This window comes from Hemicordylus capensis, chromosome 1 (genome assembly GCF_027244095.1).
Source record: "Hemicordylus capensis ecotype Gifberg chromosome 1, rHemCap1.1.pri, whole genome shotgun sequence".
Taxonomy (NCBI): Eukaryota; Metazoa; Chordata; class Lepidosauria; order Squamata; family Cordylidae; genus Hemicordylus; species Hemicordylus capensis.
In genome coordinates, this window is record NC_069657.1 from 293,926,915 (window position 1) to 293,949,414 (window position 22,500).

The following is a 22,500-nucleotide window of genomic DNA, read 5'->3' on the forward strand; positions in this document are numbered from 1 at the left end:
ACAAATAAGAAAGGAAGTCAGAAGCCAATCGGAAGCCAGTGCAAAGAAACCAATCCGCAAGGGGGAAACAGGCCTCCAAAATAGCACTTGAAGCATTGAAACATTTCAACCCAACATGAGGTTCTTTTGTTTCAAGGTCAAAATGGCCCATTTAGACTTCAAGATGTTTTGCACATCCCTATTCTCTACCCCATTATAAAGGACTCCAGGCAGAGGCGCTCTTAACCCTGGACCTTAGGGTGCCATCCATGGACTCCTCTCTCCAGGGGGGGTTCCAAATATCCTGGGGGCCTCCTGCCATGACGCCGCACCTGCCATGCCAATCTTTGACACTGTAGTCGCCATATGTACAACTAGGGGTGGGAGAGAGAGGGCAGGAAAACAAGGGGCAGCTATAGCAGGAGGCAGTCATTTGCTATCGTGGGGAACGGGTGGGTCACCAAGGGGTGATGCCCGGGGCTCAGTAAGTTTTTACCTGCTGCTGTTGGTGCAATGGCACTGAAGAAGGTGGATCCGCATCCTTCCTCCATGCCAACCTCCCTCCCTCACTCAGAAAGTCCACTGGCCCACAAAGGGAAGCTGGGTTGTGGAAAGAGAAAGCGGGGCTGCTTCTCGCCCCTCCCCACACCTCTCGGAGTCGTAACGCTGCTGGTTGCTCAGTTCAGCTGCCGTCCCCTTGCTTCTCACATGCAGGTACCCGGGCTGAAAGGGAGAGTGGAGGCCGCTCACATGCACTGCAGTGGCGGCGGCAGCAACGGCACACTTGCTCCACTGAGTCACAGCTCTGAAGAGCGGCTCGGGCTGGAATGCTCATTCTGCTGCTGCCCCGAATGAGGGGAATGAAGATAAGAAGAGGAGGGAAAGGGCCTGCAAAGGAAAGAAGGGGAAATAATGGAAATAAAGCTTTCTTGGGGGGAGGCAAGCATGGTTAAATGGGGAGGCTGGATGGGGATGCGGGCTTGCTTTCATGTGGGAAATGGGGGTGTCAGGGAATCTCAGGGCGGGGGAGGTTCTGTTGCTTTCTCAAAATTGCCACTTACATGCGAAGGCTAAACTTGGCGGCCTGGAGTGCTCCAGTTTGCAGACCGGTAATATTACAAATGAATCAAGGAAGGAAAAGGCAGGCAGGAGCTGCTAAGAGCAGACTGAGGAGATGGGTGTGTTCTTAAATTAGAAGTTCATCTCTGTTGTGTTCCTTGGGACGCCCTATAATTCGGGAAAGAAATCCCTCAGAGCATTCAAAAAGCAGCCTGGAGCAGCAGGACGGGGAGTGCAGACCTGCCTGCTTTTACACATGAGTCCCATCTGAATACAGCAAGATATTGGGGGGGGGGGCTTTCGGCGGGGGTGGGTTCTGAAGCCTTCAGGTCCGGGCGCCAAAATCACCTAGGTGTGCCACTGACTTCAGGGCACATTTTAACTCAACACAGGGCTGCCAGCAAATAGTACATGGTTCTTTATCAAACTGCTTTTGTCTTGACTGGTGCTCCTCTACAAAGCTAGACTCATGCTACTGATTTGTGGAGTGCAGTGAAACCAGCTAGGATGATGCAAACTAACACACTGTTTCCAGTCCACACAAGTGCCCTGTGCCCAGGAATAATGTATACCAGAGTCCTTGGTGATAATCCAATTTCACATACCCCACCACATCCTATGCCCTTTCAGGAAGGAGGGAGAAACTAATGATGGGCCCTGGAGACAGCTGGGAGTAGTCAGGTGAGAGATTCAGCCCTGGACCACAAGTCACTAAACCTTGCTGCATGGTATTGCTAAATGTAATTTCGGATGGTTTCAGTTAGAGGACACAAGATACATCCTGAAGCATAAGACAGGATGTTTTTAAAATGAATTGAGAATTGGAGTGAGTCTTTAGCAAACTAGGATGATTATCTGAAAGTCCTTTTCACTGTACTCTTGCAAATGGTTTGAACATAACTGGAAGAAAATAGAAAGCTGCTATTTGGCCTGCAAGGTTTACAGAACTGCAAGCAAGCTCTGCATGCAAGGTTTACAGAGCTCTAGGCAAGGGCCTAGAGCACCTTTCTTATGAGGCAAGGCTACAAAACCTGGGGCTATTTAGTTTAGAAAAAAGACGACTGTGGGGAGACATGATAGAGGTCTATAAAATCATGCATGGTGTGGAGAAAGTGGATAGAGAGAAATTCTTCTCCCTCTGACATAACACTAGAACCAGGGGTAATCCCATGAAATTGATTGCCAGGAAATTTAGGACCAGCAATTGGAGGTACTTTTTCACACAACACATAATCAGCTTGTAGAATTCTCTGCCATGAGATGTTGTGACAGCCAACAACCTGGATGGCTTTAAGAGGGGTTTGGATTACTTCATGGAGGAGAGGTCTATCAATGACTACTAGTCAGAGGGCTATAGGCCACCTCCAGACTCAAAGGCAGGATGCCTATGAGTACCAGTTGCAGGGGAGTAACAGCAGGAGGGAGGGCATGCCCTCAACTCCTGCCTGTAGGCTTCCAGCAGCATCTGGTGGCTCACTGTGTGAAAGAGGATGCTGGACTAGATGGGCCTTGGGCAGTGGAGGATCTTCACTTAGGGCAGGGTAGGCAATGCCCACACCCCCAAAAGGCCAAAATGTCCAAAAAAACTAATAAAAATGGTCCAAAAACAATAATAACCAGCTGACCCCGCACAGAGCACCTGTGCAGTTGTGCACTGAGCCTGTGGAATCCCCCCACAGCGCTGTCACTTGCTCATTCTCCCCCCCCCCGCAGCGCTCTCGCTCACTCACTCTCCCCCACAGCACTCTTGCTCGCTCGCTCTCCCCCTGCAGTGCTCTCGCTCGCTCCCCCCCCAGAGCTCTTGCTCGCCCTCCCCCGTAGCGCTCTTGCTCGCTCTCCCCCCCAGCGCTCTCGCTCACTCACTCTCCCCCGCAGCACTCTCCCTCCCGCAGCTCACTCGCTATCCCCCGCCGGGCCGTTCCTCTCTGCTGCCACCACCTTGGCCACTCGTTCCCCTCAGGCCGCTGACAGGCCCAGGCCCCTCCCTTGCCTGTCTGCCTCCCTCTGACAATGGCCTCAGTAGCCCCATACAGCAGCAGTGGTTGACTGGGCTCTTCCTTGCTGCTAGTGCTGCTATGGCCGCTCATTCCCCTCAGGCTGCTGACAGGCTCAGGCCGGTCCCTTGCCCTTCCTTCTGTCTCTCTTCCCTCTCCCTTCTTTTTTTTTTCTCTCTCTCCTCCACTCGCTCTTCCCCACTCTTTCTTCCCCCTCCCTTCATGTTTTCTTTCTCTCTCCCTCCCTGAGTTAACAGATCTTGTTCATCTTTTTTCTTCATTTAATTCACACAACGGCAGCCTCCTTCTCCTGAAAGGGCTCTTTCCTCCCTCTTTTTCTCCCTTTTTGCAGACCCCTGCCTGCTATCCTTTTCTATCCAGAACATCTTCCCACTAGTAATAGCTGCATTCCAACTGACCTTAACCATCACAGGCCCCTCCTCCTTATCTGCATAGGGAATCCCCACTGCCCAATCACCATGGTGCTTCTGCTCTCACAGGCTCCTTCTCCCTATTTGCATATGGAATCCCCACTGCCCAGTCAGGTGCTTCTGCTTGCAAACTCATCCAATCGCCTCCTTCCTACCACGTCGCCACGCATGGCCCGTCTACAAGAAATAAGTATATAGATAGATTGTCAGCCATTCTGTCCTCTGCCAGCATTTCAGGTCTGACTGACTCAGTCACTGCAGCCCTGCACTTCCCTGCCTGTAGCTTGCAAGCCTGCAGTGTTGACATATAGTGGGCGCTGGTAGTAAAATTCCTTAAACACCTATAAGAGCCCATGAAACAGTTTGACATAACAGTGTTCATAAGGCAGGAGCCAATCCCAAGGCTTGCCTTTGTTGTCAAAACATGGGCTGAATTCAAATAGCCCTATCAGGAAAGACATCATACTGATTGACAGCTCCCTCTGCCTCTGACTAGCAATCAGTGTGGCTGGGGGCTGTCCTTGTTCTAGTCTTTTGAAGGAAGAGACGGGCAATCACCACTCACTCGTGGACAGTGTGCTGAGAGAAGAGCTTGCTGAGAGACCATTTATTTTGCTTATTGAGCCTCAGGTTATGTGAGTTAAGTTTATGTAATTGTCAGATTGTGTGCATTTGGGCACCTTTGAGGAACTAAGCGACACAAAACATGTAGGTAGCCCCCTGCCCCTCTCCTCAGGTCTGTACCTGAAGCGATCACTTTGCCCGACCACATGAAAGGGCCACCCCTGCTAAATGCATGCTTTGTTTGCACTTGTATTATCATGAAGTTGCAATAATTACTAATTTCCTGGCAAGTCTGCCATGATTTAAAAACCATCATTTCACAAATTGGGAATCTAATCTTCCCATAGTTGCAGTCTGCAGAGATTTCCTATCATCATTTGGACAGTTTTATTTATATAACAGAAGGGGTAGCTTAGAAGCTTTTTACACCCGCCCCCCTAGTTACACACTCTGGGGCCCTGCCAAGCCACATCCCCCCCACCCACCCCCCAGCACCCACCAATTTCTTTGTGCGGGACAGCGGAATAGGCATGGCCCCCCCGCCCCTGGAAAGAGCAAGCTGCAAATGTGAGAAATAATTATAAGCCCCTCATGCCAGTACTATGTGGAAATAACAACTTGGTTTGTGAAGGGTTCGGGTGGGTTTTTTGTTTGTTTTTAGCATTTTTAAATACAGCAAAGCTGCAGAGCTAGACAGATGGTTTTCTAGGCATTCAGGGTTACAAGTAAAAAGAGAGAGGGAAATGATCGATATATATTTTACAACTCTCTGTTAGACATTTCTGAAATAGTAAGAAGTGACAGGTGGGCCTGGCTTCCAGAGAGGCCTATGCATAGGCCTGGCTGAAGCCTGAAGCTCTCCAAGGCAGGCCTTGGAGATCAGCAGGAGCAGACAGTCAAGAAAGGGTAAACTCTCCTCCCAGCCCTATTGCTTCTCCTGGAGTCTTGTGCTCCTCCCACGCTTGGAATTCGTATGGAACTGCAGAGGCCAAGTAGCTGGCTCTGTTGGACTGAGGGTCTCCCTCCCACCAAGAAGGGAAGTAAAACATTTGCTGTTTGGTGTGTGTGTGTGATTTGTTCCCCTTGGTCAAGCTATCATGTTGCTCTCTCCCCACGAACCATGTGTGTGTTGCACATGGGAGAGAAGTCCCATCTTCTGTGTGTGTGTGGTGTGTGTTGTGTGAGAGAGAATTCTTAACCTTTAAAAAAACAACCAACAAAACATTTTCAAAGTATGCCAAAACATGTACTCATGGCATGTTTTTATAACTGTCTGAAAATGGGTGTCTTTGAGTGCAGAGGCTTTTACAGGTATGTTTCTTGGAATGACATAGCCACCTAATGGCGCAGTGGAGAAGTAACTTGCCTAGGGAGCAAGAGGTGGCTGGTTAGAATCCCCACTGCTATGTTTCCCAGACTCCTATATCAGGCAGCAGTGATATAGGAAGATGCTGAAAGGCATCATCTCATACTGCATGGGAGGAGGCAATGGTAATCCCCTCCTGTATTCTATCAAAGAAAACCACATGGCTCTGTGCTCGCCAGGAGTCGACCCGATGGCACAACTTTACCTTTTACTTCCTATATGCCCACAGGAGTTAGTGTTGTTTTGTTTTGTTTTTTTGCTCCACCCCTGCACCACCCACTTTGGCTCTGCCCACCTGCCTGGTGCCCACCCAGTCCCAGGAGTCACCAGCCACCACTGGTCTTGGGCCTGATCCAGCAGGGCTGTTCTTAGGTTCTTAAACAGGATGTAGTTTCACACATCATGTAAGTGTCTAGCCCATCGTTAGACCTGCTTAGCCCAGCAATCTGGGTCTGCACAACTTGTGACCCTCAACTCAAAATGAAACCCACGAACCATATAAGGTGGCCCAGCCAAGGATTTGCCCTGTTTTTGCTGCCTGCCTGGGACTGCAAAAAACAAAGGGGATGTTAAAGCACCTTTCAGACCATAATACACAGCTTATGACCTGCTGGCCATCAGGAGAACCTGGAGATACAAAAGAGCTCTGTCAGCCAGTGTACTGCCAGGTAGCAGAGGGAGCATGGAGCCAATGACCCTGCATGCTTTTGCTGGCTTGCAACTGGAGGCTGTGGGGAGCTTGTTTGGTGTGCTCCCCCTATAAGTTACTCCAAAATCCATGCCTGAAGCAAGGCACTTCACCTTGCTTCACTAGTGGTCACAACTGCCCATGCTGAGCCAAACTTGGACCACCTGTGAAATATAAAGAAAACAATGAATGTGTGGACCCAATTCTTTTGTGAAGCTGAAAGGAAACTGGGCAAGAGGGGTTGTAAAGGCAAACATATCCACCTGCTACAATGCAATCACCAGTGTGGTCATCCATAAAGCAAGAAACATTCACATCCTCTGTGGGAGGAAAAACTTCTTCCAAACAAGGACTGGTTAGCATCCTGAATGTCTTTATAAAAATTGATCTTTGAAGTGTCAGCTTCCTGCAGTACAAAAGACAAGTACTCTTCTGAGGAATGGCTTGTGGAAAATAAAAATAGATTAAAAGTGGTGTTTGTGTTTTTAAAATCAAGTCTAGAGCCAGGGATGCATAAGTTTCAAAAGAGATTTTATGTATGCAGTATGGTTGCTAGCAGGACAAAAGGAGAGGGATCTTAAAAGCCTCAGGAAACAACTAAGGGGGGAGCTATACTTCTCTCTTCTGAACCACTGGAGATACTTTTAATAAGTTGAAATACAATAGTACACATGATTCCTCTTTCAGGTATTCAATATGGAATAAATATTTTTTATGTTTTAGTATTCTATAAGTAACATTCTGTATGAGGGCTAAAATCATTCTAGAATGTGACTGAATTTTTAAGCCTAAATGTCTCTTCCTGTCCTGTCCTTCCACAGGACAGGAAGCCACAGTCCAGGTGGAAAATGGTGAAACAGACTGGTTTCAGATCAGCAAAGGAATAAGACAAGGCTGTATACTTTCTCCTTATTTATTCAACTTATATGCTGAACATACACTGAGAGAAGCTGGACTGGAAAAAGATGAGTGTGGTTTTAAAGTTGGAGAAAGAAACATCAATAACCTGCGCTACGCTGATGACACCACTCTGATAGCTGAAAATGTGGATGATATGTACGCTCCAGTAATGAAAGTCAAGGAGCACAGTGAAAAAATGGGATTACGACTAAATGTAAAGAAGATTAAACTAATGACAACAGGTACAGCAACCAGCCTCAGAACCGACAATGAAGACATTGAAGTAGTGGATAGCTTCTGCCTTTTAGGATTGACCGTCAACAGTAAAGGATCCAGCAGTCAAGAAATACACCACAGACTTGTACTTGGTAGGGTTGCGATGCAGGCCTTGGAAAGGATATTTAAATTCCATGATGTATCTATACCTACAAAGATTAGAATCGTTCAGACAATGGTTTTTCCTGTGACACTCTATAGATGAGAAAGCTGGACTTTGAAGAAGCAAGATAGTATTGACTCTTTTGAACTTTGGTGTTGGAGAAGACTTTTGAGGATACCATGGACAGCCAGGAAAACAAACAAATGGATCATAGGACAAATCAATCCAGAATGTTCACTCGAGGCACAAATGACCAGGCTCAAACCTAGGTGGCCAGATTTGGCTTTTAAAAAGCCAAATTCTGGCTTACGGCCCATTTGACTCACGAGTATACCCCTTAGTTTGAGCCAGGGTTGCCATAACCTATCGTACTATGGACACATTATATGATAACCCAGCTCCCTTTAGAAGTCAATAATGCTGGGAAAAGTTGAAGGAAAGAGAAGAACCAGGGGCATAGCAAGGTTGTAGTGGGCCCAGAGACAAGATTTAAAATGTGCCCCCTCACTGATTTGTAAATTGTGGACGATGCAAGTCATTTAATGGTACTAGAGAAAGACATGCTGTTCAGGTAGCTCCAGGTCTTAACATTCACATCAATTTTGGAGGATGACTACAACTGAAGGAAGCCCAGGCAGGTGCACAGCTGAGGGAGTCAGTCATGTGACTTGCCTCGGGGGGGGCCAAGGCAGTGGGCCCCCAGACAACTGTCTCCCCTTGCCCTATTATAGTTACGCCCCTGAAGACAACCAGCAGCAAGGTGGATGGACTCAATTATGACAAAAATGAATATACCCCTGAAAGACCTTAAAGGCCAAGTTGAGGACAGATAATCTTGGAGAGAATCTAACTATGTAGTCACTAAGAGTCAACACCGACTTGACAGCACTTAATCAGTCAATCAAACAAACATACAAACAAACAAATGTCTCTAAGCTCCTATATAAGTGCCAATAATGGAACAGCATGGCATATGTAGCTGTGAACTTTGGTTTAGGAGAGACTGGTGGATTTAGGAGATAGTCCTACCCAGAAACCAGTTCTAGAAAATGTGACTATACAATTGGACTCATGGGCAGTGCATCTGAATGCAGCTTTCAAATAAATTCTACAAAATATATTCTAACATGTTCAGGTTATGTCATTTCTTGTTTTCTCTTTCTAAAAAATATATTTTTAAAATCTATCTGTGTAAAAAATTTCCAGGGTGGGGGGAGATAATGTTGTCCCTTAAGGTCAATGTACCACAGAGTTAGTCCTTACAAGGCAGCCAGAGCCACTCACTTCCTATTGCAAGCCTGCTGGGATCTATCAGCCAGTGTAAAGGAATTGGCTCAAAGCAAGTTTGTCTGAGTGAAGGACTCCAAGCTTTGTACTGTACTATAGTTTAAGAATACTGTACTAATCTGACAGGCTTAATTTCCAACCTAGATAGTGCAGTTCCACTTGTGAAGACCCCTATCCCTTATTTGTGTTTTTATTTTATTTCCTTTGCATCAGGAAAAGAAAGATTATCAGCCTTTGACTGGGCAAACTCTTATGAAAGCTGGTAGAAGGAAAAATTGTGATGACTGGATATACAGACTCTTGGGAATAATAATAATATTAACAACAACAATAATAACAACAATATGCATCACCTCATATGAAAATTGTTAGAAAGACAGCCTATTGAAAACAATGATACAGCTAGATAGCACCTGCCTTTAGATGTCTATTCTGATGCACATCTAATTTATGTCCATGCTTTCCATAAGAAAGACATGTGATATACTCCATGAAGAAGAAAGGTATTAAACATCATGCAAAAGTAGGAAACATTGTGGAAATAAAACAAAGCGTCTTTGCACATCTCTGTGGTAGTTTAGTTCAAAGTACTTACAATTTACTTCCTCCTTTAGAAGGCAATTCAGGTCTAGTTCTCACAAACAATTTCTGAGGTAATCAACTCTACTGCACCACTTTAGACTGCAAGTGACAAGTCAAGCAGAATTCACCCATGAAAAATGGGCTAAGCTTAAAAACCTCCCTGACATCTACTTTTCTGTATGCAGGACATGGTTTAGTATGGAAGAGGGTACATTTATGTGAGCCCACACATGCTGTATAAAGTATTTCAGTCCCAATGTGGCTTTTCCATTGCATCTGCTGGTTGTAAGAGCTAGGCCACCATCAGCTGTACAGGGCTCACAGGGAAAGTACTTCCTCTGGCTTCTGGAGGAAGGAATCTGAAGAAGGGAAGGAACCCAAAGAAGGGAAACTCTTGTCCTCAATCTCAAAAGCAGAGTTAAGCAAAAAAATAAGAACCATTTTTGGATATGTGACAATGTGATAGTCAATAGGATTCAAAAAGCCTAACTGTGCAGGAATACCATCTTGGAAAGCTCTTTTTTCTTTTTTTTTCTTTTTTGGTAACCAACTCATTCTAATGAGAATTTCATAATAAATATGTGTCCAGGGGGGAAAGGAATCCAAATAGATAAATTATGCAGCATTAAATCTTATACATGTTTAGCAAGCATAATTAATTCTGATAATTATTAAGGGAGTTCAGAATTTGCAGTTTTGCAAGCTTGCTTAGTAGAGCAAATAGCATGTATCATCCACTGGGGTGATAGAGGTTTCAAGGCAGCAGAATCTGGATCTTCTTGGAAAAGAGCATTTCCTCAGCTCCTGTTTTGGAAAGGAATATAGCTAGCAACAGAAGCACTCACAACAAAACACACGTTTTTGTAGACAGAAATACAGTTGTCCTTTCCCCCGACTTGGAGTAAGTGGAAAACCCACTTTTATGTGTTCATATAAATGTTTCACCATCTTCTAGTTTTTTAGACCAAGGACTAAAACCTGCTAGGGAGATGGTTGGAGCCTTAGTTGATGAGGACGTGAAAAGGGGATTATTAAGGAAGAGAAAGAGAAAGCAGAGAAGCTGAATGAGTTCTTTGCATCTTTCTTCACAGAGAAAGATATTGACCATACACTTGCTCAGGAAATGAGCTTCTCAGACTTGAAGGCTGAAGAACTGGGCCAATTTGAGGTGATAAGAGAGGATGTTCTAAAAAGTCTTGAAAAACTAAATCTTAACAAATTGCCAGGGCCCGATGGCATCCACCCAAGAGTTCTGATGGAACTCAAATGTGAAATTGCTGATCTCCCAGCAAAAATATGTAACTTGTCCCTACAATCAGGCTCTGTACCAGAGGACTGGAAAGTAATTAATTTAACTTCCATTTTCAAAAAGGGGTCCAGGGGATCTGAGAAACTACAGGTTGGTTAGCTTAACCTCTGTGCCATTTAAATTGATGGAAAGCATTCTTAAGGCCAAAATTATTAAACATATAGAAGAGTGGGCCTTGATCAAGGAGAACTAGCATGCTTCTGCAATGGCAAGTCTTGCCTCATTAACCTTTTGGAGTTCTTTGAGAATGTCAATGGGCATGTGGATAAAGGGGATTCAGTTGACAATAGTATACTTGGACTTCCAAAAAGCTTTTGACAAAGTTCCCCACCAAAGGCTCCTGAGCAAACTTAGCAGTTATGGGGAAAGGGGACAGGTTTATGTGTGGTTTGGTAACTGGTTAAAGGACGGGAAACAGAAGTAGGAATAAATGGACAGTTTTCGCAATGGAGAGAAATAAGAAGTGGGGTCCCCCAGGGATCCGTACTGGGACCAGTGCTCTTTAACTTTTTCGTAAATGATCTAGAAGTTTGGGTAAGCAGAGAAGTGGCCAAATTTGCAGATAACACTAAACTATTTAAGATAGTGAAATCCAAAACAGATTGTGAGGAGCTCCAAAAGATGTCCCCAAACTCAGGGAGTGGGCACAAACTGGGGGAGTGTTACATTGAACAATGTGGTTCAGTGTAAGGAAGTGTACAGTAATGCATATTGGGGCCAAAACCCCCAGCTTCATGTATACACTGATGGGGGCTGAGCTGTCAGTGACTGGCCAGCAGAGAGTTTCTTAGGGTTCTGGTGGACAGCTCATTGAAAGTAGTGTGTGGCAGCAGTGAGAAAAGGAAAATTATTTATTTGTCATTATTTATTAAATTTTAATTCCATCTTTCATTAAATCTCAAGGTGGTTTACAAAACATTTAAAACAATATAAAACTATAGAAGTTACACAATAAAAATATTAAAATGGAATATAAAAGTACAAATCTAATTAAAAGTTTAAAAAACATACACAACATGACTATAAAATACAGAGCAGCAGCAATACAACACTCGTATAAAGGCCTGGGTAAAAAGCCAAGATTGCACTTGCTTTCCAAAAACTGTGATAAGAGAATGAAGAGCGGGTGCCCAACAGGAGAGGATTCCAAAGTCTGGGGGCAATAAATGAGAAGGCTCTGTCCACGTGAATGACAGCTAAGCCTCCCTCATTGCCATGATACGGAACAGAACCCCCTTCAATGACCTTGTCAAGTGGGCAGAAACCCCTAGGAGCAGGCATCAGGTAGCCAGGTCCCAAACTGTTCAGGGCTTTAAAGGTCAAAACCAGCACCTTGAATTGGACCCAGAAACAAATTGGCAGCCAATGTAGCTCTTCCAAAATGGGTGTAATATGATCCCAGTGGGCAGCTCCAGATAAAATCCCAGCTGCTACGTTTTGCATTACCTGCAGTTTCCAAATATTCTTCAAGGGCATTCCCACATAGAGCGTGTTACAGTATTCCAGCCATAATGTGACTAAAGCGTGGCTAACTGTAGCCAGATCTGCCTTCTTGAGAAAGGGATGCAGCTGGCACACTAGCCGAAGCTGTGCAAAGTCACCCCTGGCAACCACCACCACCAGAACCGAGGCCAGCAATACTCCCAAGCTGCACACCTGCTCAATCAAGGGGAATGCAACCCCATCTAAAACCGGTAGAATCTCCTGATCCCAATTGGCTCTCCTACTGACCAACAGTACCTCCATCTTGACTGGATTCGATTTCAAATCGTTAGTCCACATTCAACCCATCACTGCTTTTTTCTGATCAGTGAGAAGAGCTTTAGGCAGGTCTGCAGGGAGAGCAGGTTAACTTACCCTTCCCCACAGATGATCACCAAGCCATCCCTGGGTGGCCAGATCAGCTGCCCACATGATTACTGGCTCTGTCATGCAGCTGGTAAGGGTGGTAGGGATCGGGGGGGCCCCAGCCCCCAGAAGCCCCAGAATGCCCCACGTGAGTATGCAGGGCATTCTGCGACCTCCGCAACAATTCATGATCAAAGAAATAACCTCATTTAAGGGGAGGGCTACTTTGGTGGGCTAGCCGCCGTTGAAACACCGGGTTCACCTTGTTTAAGGGGAAGGCTACTTTGGTGGGCTAGCCACCATTGAACCCCCTCACCCAAAGACTCAACCAATGGCCAAGCAGCTGAGCAGTAGTCCTCCAGCACCACTTTCTAGACCCTCCCCTTGAGAAAGGACCAAAGCCACTCCAAAGCAGTACCTACAATCCCTATACCCGAGAGGCAATCCAGAAGGATACTGTGGTCAATGGTATCGAACGCTGCTGAGAGGTCCAGTAGAACCAGTACCCAACCCCCCTCCTGTCAATTTCTGGGAGTAGGTCATCCACTAGAGAGATCAAGGCAGGTTCAGTCCCATATCTAGTATGATAGACAGATTGTAAGGGGTCTAGATAATCTGTATCATCCAATACTCTCTAGAGCCGGGATGCCACCACACACTCTATCACCTTGCCCAAAAAGGGAAGGTTAGAAACAGGTCTATAGTTGTCCAGCTTGGAGGGATCAAGGGATGGCTTTTTAAATAATGGTTTTACCATTGTCTCCTTGAGACTTGGTAGTATCTTGCCCTCTTTGAATGAAGCATTCAGATGGTTGCCCTCCAACCATCTGCCTGCACCCTCCCTGGCAGATTTTATTAACCCTCAATGGTAAGGGTCAAGAATGTACAATATTGCCTGCACACTGCCCAGGATCCCTAGATTCCATGCTAGGGATCATTCGGAAGGGAATTGAAAATAAAAATGCTAATATTATATTGCCCTTATACAAATCTATGGTGCAGCCGCATTTGGAGTATTGTGTGCACTTCCAGTCACCATATTTGGAGTACTGTGTGCACTTCTAGTCACCTTAAGAAGGACATTGTAGAACTGGAAAAGGTGAGGAAGAGGGCAACCAAGATAATCAGGGGCTTGGAGCACCTTTCTTAGGAGGCAAGACTACAACACTTGGGGCTTTTTAGTTTAGAAAAGAGGCAACTCCAGAGAGACATGATAGAGATGTCTAAGAGTATGCACAGAGTAGAGAGAATGGGCAGAAAGGAATTTTTCTCCCTCTCTGTCAACACTAGAACCAGGAGTTAGGGATGTGTGAACCAGCTCACTTCGCGCCAGGCTCGACAGCAAGCTGCCCCAGTTTTGGAGATCCAAGTTTGAACCAGACTGGCCCCCAAAGGCGGGTTCCAGTCCAAATTCGAACTGGACTAACTTCCGGTTCTTTGAAACAGCTTGGCTTGGGTCAGCTCAGGGGCTATACATGTAAAGGGTAATCTGGCAAGGATTTCCCTTAACAAGTAAAGATCCTGTTGATGCCCTGGTTGAGAATTGGAGCAACTTGCTCACCAGGGCAGTAGACACGATTGCTCCCAAGCATCCCCTCTGACCTGCTTCAAAATTGGCCCCTTGGTATACGAAAGATCTACGGGGGCTGAAGCAGCAAGGTAGGTGACTGGAGCGCAAGTGGAGAAAGACTCAACTCAAATCTGACAGATTGCGACATAGAGCGTATTTAAAGATCTATGCTCAGGCAATACGTGCAGCAAAGAGGTGGTTCTTTTCTGCCCGTATTTCCTCTGCGAGTTCACGTCCAGCAGAACTCTGGAATTGAGTTCAGAATTGAGAGGGGACTAGTATCTGTTTCCCCCCCCCCCCGAACCAGATTTTGGAGTCATCAGTTACCCGCTGTGATGTGTTTAAAGAGTTTTCACAGATAAAATCTCTCGGATTCGAGCCAGCCTAGATGGAGACTCCACAATTAATTTGATATCTGAACTGGAGGCGCCCAACAACTCCTCTTATGTGATTCAACTGGGTTGGTTTCAGTTTGTGACTCCTGAGGATGTGGACAAGCTGCTTGGAGCGGTGAGGCCTACCACTTGTTCTCTTGACCCTTGTCCAACATGGCTTGTTCTGTCTAGCAGGGAGGCTGTTGGAAAGCCTGGTGGAAATCATAAATGCTTCTCTGAGGGAGGGCAGGATGCCTCCTTGTCTTAAGGAGGCAATCATTAGACCTCTTCTAAAGAAGCCTGCATTAGATCACTCGGAGTTGAGCAATTATAGGCCTGTTTCCAACCTTCAGATACTGGAAGCAGGAGCAAATTTAGGGGGTCAGCGGGGGGGGGGGAATTTAGCCTGTTTTCTGACAACAAGCAAAGAAAAGCTGAAAGGTAGCTGTAAATTCACATGAATACATCAGCAGGAAAAGTTCCTAGGACTGTTATTTCCAATATGTTTCAATATAAACACTTCTATCAAGGGGATATTTTAAATCCTTTTTGAACCTCTCAATAACATTGCATTACAGTGACCAATAACAAACTGAAGCAGATAACGGAAACACTTTTTCTGAATTGAGGGAGGTAAAGGACATATTTTTCCACTTCCAGACCTATGGAAGCTGTTAATGGAATTGCTCCAGGGTTATCGGTGAACACCCATAAATGCATTCGGGCTTTGTGTCGGGAATTAGCGAGCTGGGGTGGAGCACTCCCAGATCAGAATAATTTTTATGCAAAGGTCTGATCCCAGGGAAATCAACTGACAGAGAAGCTGTGACTATTATACAGTCTTGTCCTACCGTTAGTGGCAATTGGATCTCCATGGCTCAGGTGCAACCGAAGGAACTCTTTCCTTAGAGATGGAACCAGGCAGCAGCAGAGAACCAAAAGCAGTTCAGGGGTTAGGCAGGAAGGAAAAATTCAAAAGGTATCTGTTTTTGTGCAGCTTCTTGTAGCAGTGAGGCGAGCTGGGTAGATCAGGCCAGCACGGAAGGCCAATCTGGAGGCTGAAAGTGTGAATGGCACGAAGAGCAAGGCGTGAATGGCACATGCCATTCATGTGCCATCCATGCTAAAGTGTGAATGGCATGAAGAGCACGAACATACAGATACACTGTATGTATCACCCATTCAGTGGCTGACTCCACGATGTAGAGAACAAATGAAGCACACTGGTTCATCAAACCAGGGCCATTTTATAGTCCAAAAGCGCACCTCCTGAGTTCCTACTGTCCATTTACCTCTTTTGTGATGGGGAAGGAAGCAGGATTCTCAGTGCCTTATCTGGCTTTCCTGCTGTAGTGTTAGCTTGTTTGAGGCAACTGTAGAGGTCGTGGTGGAGGATCGGTCTTCAGACAGAAAGGCCTTGAAAGTGAAGTTAACCTGCAAGCTAACTTGGGTCTGCTTAGACATTCCCTAATATAGGAAAAGGCATGAGGCTAATCGCCTTTCAATTAGCTTGGCAGCTGTTGAATATGGGGTCAATCATCCCACTGCCTACTAAGTGACCTGTTCCCAATATGCCAATAAATGGGGAGCCCACGATCCCATGAGACTCCTGAGCATGTTAAAAGTGGGAGCTAGAAGCCAGACATAATCACCCCAGACATTATGTAACCCCAGACATAAGCAGAGAGGCTTATGGGAGCCTGCAGAACAACAGTGCTGGCAACAACGCCATGTTTGCTTTAGGGAGATTGGTGTTGTGGCCAGGTTTAGAAAAGCCTGCCTAGTGGTCCCCTTTTCTTAGCTGGCAGCAATGGCCTCATGAATGAAATGGTGGGGCGCAAGGGGCAAAAAGAAGGGGATGGCAGTTGAGGAAATAATTTTCTACTCCTTTCCCATGGCTATCAAAAGTGGCCTTTAACTAGCAGATAATGATAATGAAAATGATAGGAAAGTTATCTGAACCAATTTAGGATAAGTGCCTTAAGCAAAGTGCTGAGAAACAGGCTGATGATGACTATCTAACCAGCCACCCAACCGCTTCAGGAGGAGCAGGTGTGTCCACATCTACCCTCTGCAACCAGATTCAGAGCATCTACATAGCCAACATGGGAACAGATCAACTTAACTGCCTCTAATCATGCAGTAAAAATGCTGTCTGTCATACAATGCAAGGTAATGCAGCTGCTGGAGTACCACCCACACTGCTGCGTCTGTGTAAACACCATAACTGTGTTGTGGAACAGGGCAGTTCTAGTCCGTTGCAAAGTTGTAGTGTTGTCTCTCTCATAATATTAGAACCAGAGGTCATCCCATGAAACTGATTGCCAAGAAATTTAGGACTGACAAAAGGAAGTATTTTTTCAATCGATGCATAATTAATTTATGGAATTCTCTTCCACAAGATGTGGTGACAGCCAACAGCCTGGATGGCTTTAAGAGGGATTTAGATAAATTCATGCAGGACAGGTCTATCAATGGCTACTAGTTTGAGGGCTATAGACCACCTACAAGGCAAGGTGCTTCTAAATATCAGTTGCAGGGGAGCAACAACAGGGTTAGAGTGTTGCCCTCAACTCCTGCCTATGGGCTTCCCAGTGGCATCTGGTGGGTCACTGTGTGAAACAGGATGCTGGACTAGATGGGCCTTGGGCCTGATCCAGCAGGGCTGTTCTTACGTTGCTCAAGCATGACGCCTATTGCAACGAATAACTGTATTCTTTTTGCAACTTGATGACAGAGCGGAACTGCCCTGTTACGCAACATGGATTGTGGTGTTTACACAGACTCAACAGTGTGGGCCCAACCACCGACATTTCCTTGGTGGTATGTCAGCCACTATTTTAAAGTAGTATTTTAGCTGAGCAATTAGTGATGGTTCAAAATTATTTCCCCTAGGTGATGAAGGGGAGGATGCACAGGGCTAAGGAACATCAGTAGAGGAGGAAATGTATATACAGTCCTTACATGGTGATCAATATCATCCAAACTAGTCCTTTACAAAGCTTGCAAATGAATGAATGAATGAATGAATGAATGAAATATTGGTTTAGCGGAGTAGATACAGGTCCAATCAAGGCATTTACTTTATTGGCAAGTGACCATGGTATTATTATGTCATCATAAGAACATACGAACAGCTCTGCTGGATCAGGCCCAAGGCCCATCTAGTCCAGCATCCTGTTTCGCACAGTGGCCCACCAGATGCCACTGGGAAGCCCATAGGCAGGAGTTGAGGGCATGCCCTCTCTCCTGCTGTTACTCCCCTGCAACTAGTACTCAGAGGCATCCTGCCTTTGAGGCTGGAGGTGGCCTATAGCCCTCCAACAGGGGCGTAACTACTATTAGGCAAGGGGAGGCGGCTGCCTGGGGGCCCCAATGCCTCGAGGGGGCCCCCAGAAGCAAGTCACATGACTGTATATTGTGAAGTGTGTGTGTGTGTGTGTGTGTGTGTGTATCAGCGAGGGGCCCATTTCAAAATTTTGTCTCTGGGCCCACTCCAGCCTTGTTACGCCCCTGCCGTCCAACTAGTAGCTGATGATAGACCTCTCCTCCATGAAGTTATCCAAACCCCTCTTAAAGCCATCCATCTGCTGCTATTGAGGAGGCAACACTCTCTCCCAACAGCTGAGTAAGATGCTTTAAAAAAAAAGTGCTAAAAGAGCTTTCTATTTCTAGCCTCTGCTGCCACAGAGTGGACATTGAGTCCCTACAAGTGAGGAAGGGGACAAAACCAGCTCATCATTCCTTTGGTTTATTATGACTGTCACCACTGTGTAAGATTTTTGAGTTGCACTGCATGTATTGCATTGACATTAGTTTTAAAATGTTGCCTATTGCTAGTTCCTGTTATTTTTATGTGAAATGAATGCCTGACTGCTACCTCTTAAATTATAGGTAATAGAAGGCAGATAACAGCCTCAAAGGTTTATGGAAACAGGCACATCATTTTGCTGTCTATGCCAACACAAGTATTTGTCATACTTCTTGCTTATTACTGAAGTAAAGTGCCACCAATGAGGAAAGCGCCAGAGATATTTAGAAACTGGCAACGTGATCCAACTCGAATACCTCTGGGCTGTCTGCAGCGATACTTGGAAACTTCCAGCAAATGATCAAAGGGACAGCCTATTGGCTTAGCGTGAGTGCTGCAACTGATAAACACCTAAAACTGTGGACTCGGCAAGCTGCACAAATCAGGGAATGACTTGCTTCACAGCAGATGCAGGGAAAATGTCCCTTGCTCAATATGCTTATGCTGGATAATATATTTTAATGCTTGTTTCCTCTTGCTTAGTTCTCTCTGGGGCATGGTTTGTTATTGGCTTGATGAGTGACACTTCATGAACAAAATTGGATGGGACAAGGAGAATAGGTCACATGAAAAAGAAAACAAAAAGAGTGAAATCCTTTTCAAGTGATTTCAAATAAAGAATGGTATCATGTCCAGGCTAAGTAGAAGCATGAGAGATCTGCATCCTTTTCTTTAATGATTTTAAAATTATATCATTACCCTTTATCATCTGTATTTGAAATGATGCTCCAAAATGTACTGGAAGAATGGGGCAATGCAACAAGAAAAGTTGTTCCATGTTATTCTCCGTGATCATTTAGAGAAATGCCCTGCAGGTGTCATACACTGCCAAAAGTAGGCTTCGAAAAACATATCCCTAATTGGATGGGAAATTACACAGCCCTACAGGTGCTTATGTGCAGTTTTCAGCTGACTGCATGTAATTCTCTGTGGGCAGGATGGTTGTTTGGTGGCTATAGGCCACCTCCAGCCTCAAAGGCAGGATGCCTCTGAATACCAATTGCAGGGGAGCAACAGCAGGAGAGAGGGCATGCCCTCAACTCCTGCCTGTAGGCTTCCAGCAGCATCTGGTGGGTCACTGTGTGAAAGAGGATGCTGGACTAGATAGGGCTTGTGCAAGCAGCACTGTTCTTATGTGAAGGTAGTTCCAGAGTAGCAAAGGAAGATCTAGTCTGAAGGACATGTGAGGCAGCCACCTTGCTGAAGCTAAGCTGGTCTGAGTCTGGCTCATGCCTGGATGAGACTGCCTGAGTCTGACTGATGGCTGGATGAGAGTTTGACTGTGAGTGAAGAAACATCCCCAGAGAGCACTTTTCTCACCACCTGCTGAGTACTCCTTTGACTCCCAGTGAGAGAAAGGCATGAGAGACCAGAGACCAACACTGAGCTGAATCTACTCCTGCATCTGGGTCCTAAAGATAAGGCTTGCCCCACCCTGGTTTGACATAAGAAGACCCTTGGCCCAGCTGGAAAAAGCTAGAAGAACAACCCGGGTGCCTGTTGTAGAGGGAGGTGGCCCACCTAATGCAGAGTTGTAGGAGAACCTTGGTGCCCAGAGCTAGGGATAGGTGGAGGTCTCTGGTCCTTGACAGCTAAGAGACTGGGACCTTGAAGTAATGCATACAGGGTTTGCCGTGCCAAAGATGGAATGAATCCAATTGCTGTCCTTTTGTGCTACACAATGATAAACTACAAGAACCAAATATTCTGGTGTTTTGGAATTAATGAATATCCAGGAGCTACTTGATGTGGAATTATCTCCTTCTGGGGATGAGAGTGCAACACCTCGTGTATGCCACCTTGAGTTCCAGCATGGAAGAAAGGAGAAGTAAATGTACTGAATAAATAACATAGCTAGCTGTAATTTAACCATGTAGTCAGCTTCAGTAGATTTCAAGTATCTACTTCTTTCTAATGTTACTATAGTGGCATGGAAGCAACTATGCTGGCAATGCATGGATTGAGCCATACCTTGGCTGTAACTATTTATTAGTACCTGCCAGTGAATAATTCTTTACAATTGGATTTGTTCATCCTTAATATTGCATTGATTTATTATTAATAATTATCATCATCATCATCATCTTCATCATCATCATCATTGAATATGGAATAATGCTTCTACTAAGATCAAGTACAATCCTTAATTTGGGAAAACAGTGACTATGAATATAAATAGAAGTGATTCAGAGGCAAGATGGAAAGTCTGGTACAATTTTATTGCTAAAATTTGGAAAGGGAGGTTTAGGCACAGAAGGAAGGAGATGAAATAAGGATCAAGACTATACTTATGCCCTCTGAACAACAGTGAACGGTGATTGTCAGTAATTCAAGACAAATGAACATAGATTGATCAGAGGTAGAGGTGTGCAGAACCAGTTCGAATTGAGACAAATCAGCCTCAAAAAAAGGTGGCTGGTTTGAGTTTGAACTTAACTGGGCTTGGTCCATTATGGACCAGTTCGATCTGATTTGAGGGGCAATGCTTGTAAAGGGGAATCTGGTGAGGAGGCAGTGAGAGGGCATCTTATTGTGCACCAGCTCTTCTGAACCCCGGCGCTGCCCACAGCAGCGCATCCCATGCAGTGGCAGCACAGTTCTGGCCTCCATGGATGCCGGAACCATGCCGCAGCCACTTGGGTCGCACTGGCGCTGAGGGGAGCACCAGGATTTAGAGGAGTCCATGCCAGCGCCAACAAGGTGCCCTCTCACCACCCTCCCTGGCCGCTCTTAGAAACCTTTTAAAGGCAGGATTCCCCTTTGCTTGTAAAGGGGAATCTTTTCTTGTAAAGATTCTCCTTTACAAGCATCGCCCCTCGACTCAGGTCAAACCAGTTTAAACTGTTTTGACCCCGTTCAATTGAATGGACTATACTACTGGCTAGTTGCAGAATGGTGGTTCAGTTCAAATTTGGTTTGAAATCAAACCGAACCGCCAAAAAGAGTTCTGTGCACACCCCTAACCAGAGGAATTGCACAGTGACAAACTCTCTTTGTTAGTGGCCCAGCACTTGTCATCATTAAAGTGAGATCATATTGTGGCTAGAGACTGCAAAACACATCTAGGCCAATGACACCTGCAAATCAGAGAAGTCTCTTCTTGGATCAGACCCAACACATTAGACTCCTGGATTCAACTACTTGTTCTTAAGTAAATGTTTGCATGCTATAATTGGGTTGTTTTCTAAGATAGATGCATTCAAGGTGTAATTATCAACATTAGCTGAGTGAAGAGTTCATACTGATGGTAAGCCAAGGACTGTCTGACGCAGATTTCAAAGGAAGGATCTTCTGATAGGAAGCAATCATCACTATTGTACTTTGAATAGAGTCAGATACATGTTTCAGTTCTAACAAGAGCTTATTAATTACATATTGTTGTATTTGGTGTAACTGCTCTTTGAACAAAGTATACTTTTTTTGGTTTAAAAAATCCATGCTCTTAAAAGCAATCCTTATTCATACCCTGCCTGCCTGTTTGCCAACTCTATGATGAACTACATGGCCAATGTTGTTATCAGAAGAATCCTTCCTAAACACCCTTGACTACCAGGAAGGGGCAAGTAAACGAATAAATATTTAATATCCATAAGTACCCAAAGTACCATACGTACATCATCTCGGTGATCCTTACAACCTCTCTACAGATCAGGGCTGCTCAACTTTGGCCCTCCAGCTGTTTTTGGACTACAACTCCCATAATCCCCAATAACAGTGGCACATAGCCAGGGATTATGGGAGCTGTAGGCCAAGATCTGCAGGAGGGCCAAAGTTGAGCAGCCCTGCTATAGATTAAGCAAGAATTTTTATGTACATCTTATAGAACTGCAGCTGAAAGACTGAAGCCAGTAAAGAGGCTTGCCTAATATCAATCCATAGATGAACTAAGATTTGGCTCAGTTGTTTTTAGGCTCATAGGCCATACTGTTAGCTACTATGTTACAACAATACTATACCAACTAGCTGACCGGGCACAGAGCATCTTCGCCCCTGGTTCTCCCTTCCCACCAGCCGGCCTGCCAGCCGGCCTCCCACCAGCCGCCTCCTCAGGCTGGCGCAGCTTTGCCCGCCGGCCGGCCACCTCCTCAGGTGCAGCTTCACTGGCCAAACCACCCCCTTTGTGTGGTCAGCAGCCCCCAGCTGCCCAACTCCTTGCCGCTTCCCGAAGCGGCCAAACTCCTCTCCACCTGTTGATCCCCAGTGATTTGCTAGTGCCAAAATGCACTTTATTTGGTTGCTTTGAAGATGACGTTTTGGTCTGAAGCACGGCTCTTCTGTTTTCTGCCTGGCGACATGTCAGTGCATGTTCTTATTGACTCCAGGCTGTGGGGCTCTATATTTGGACTGCTTCTTCAGCTT

At 45.5% G+C, this 22,500-nt stretch overlaps 1 long non-coding RNA gene across 1 annotated transcript; it reads left to right on the plus strand.

The window, feature by feature from the left end:
- The first annotated feature begins 4,002 nt into the window (after positions 1-4,002).
- Positions 4,003-18,611, plus strand: LOC128343999 (uncharacterized). The gene is made up of 2 exons (XR_008315652.1): positions 4,003-4,098; positions 18,225-18,611. It is a non-coding gene; the product is annotated as an uncharacterized LOC128343999 (long non-coding RNA).
- Positions 18,612-22,500: the final 3,889 nt, after the last annotated feature.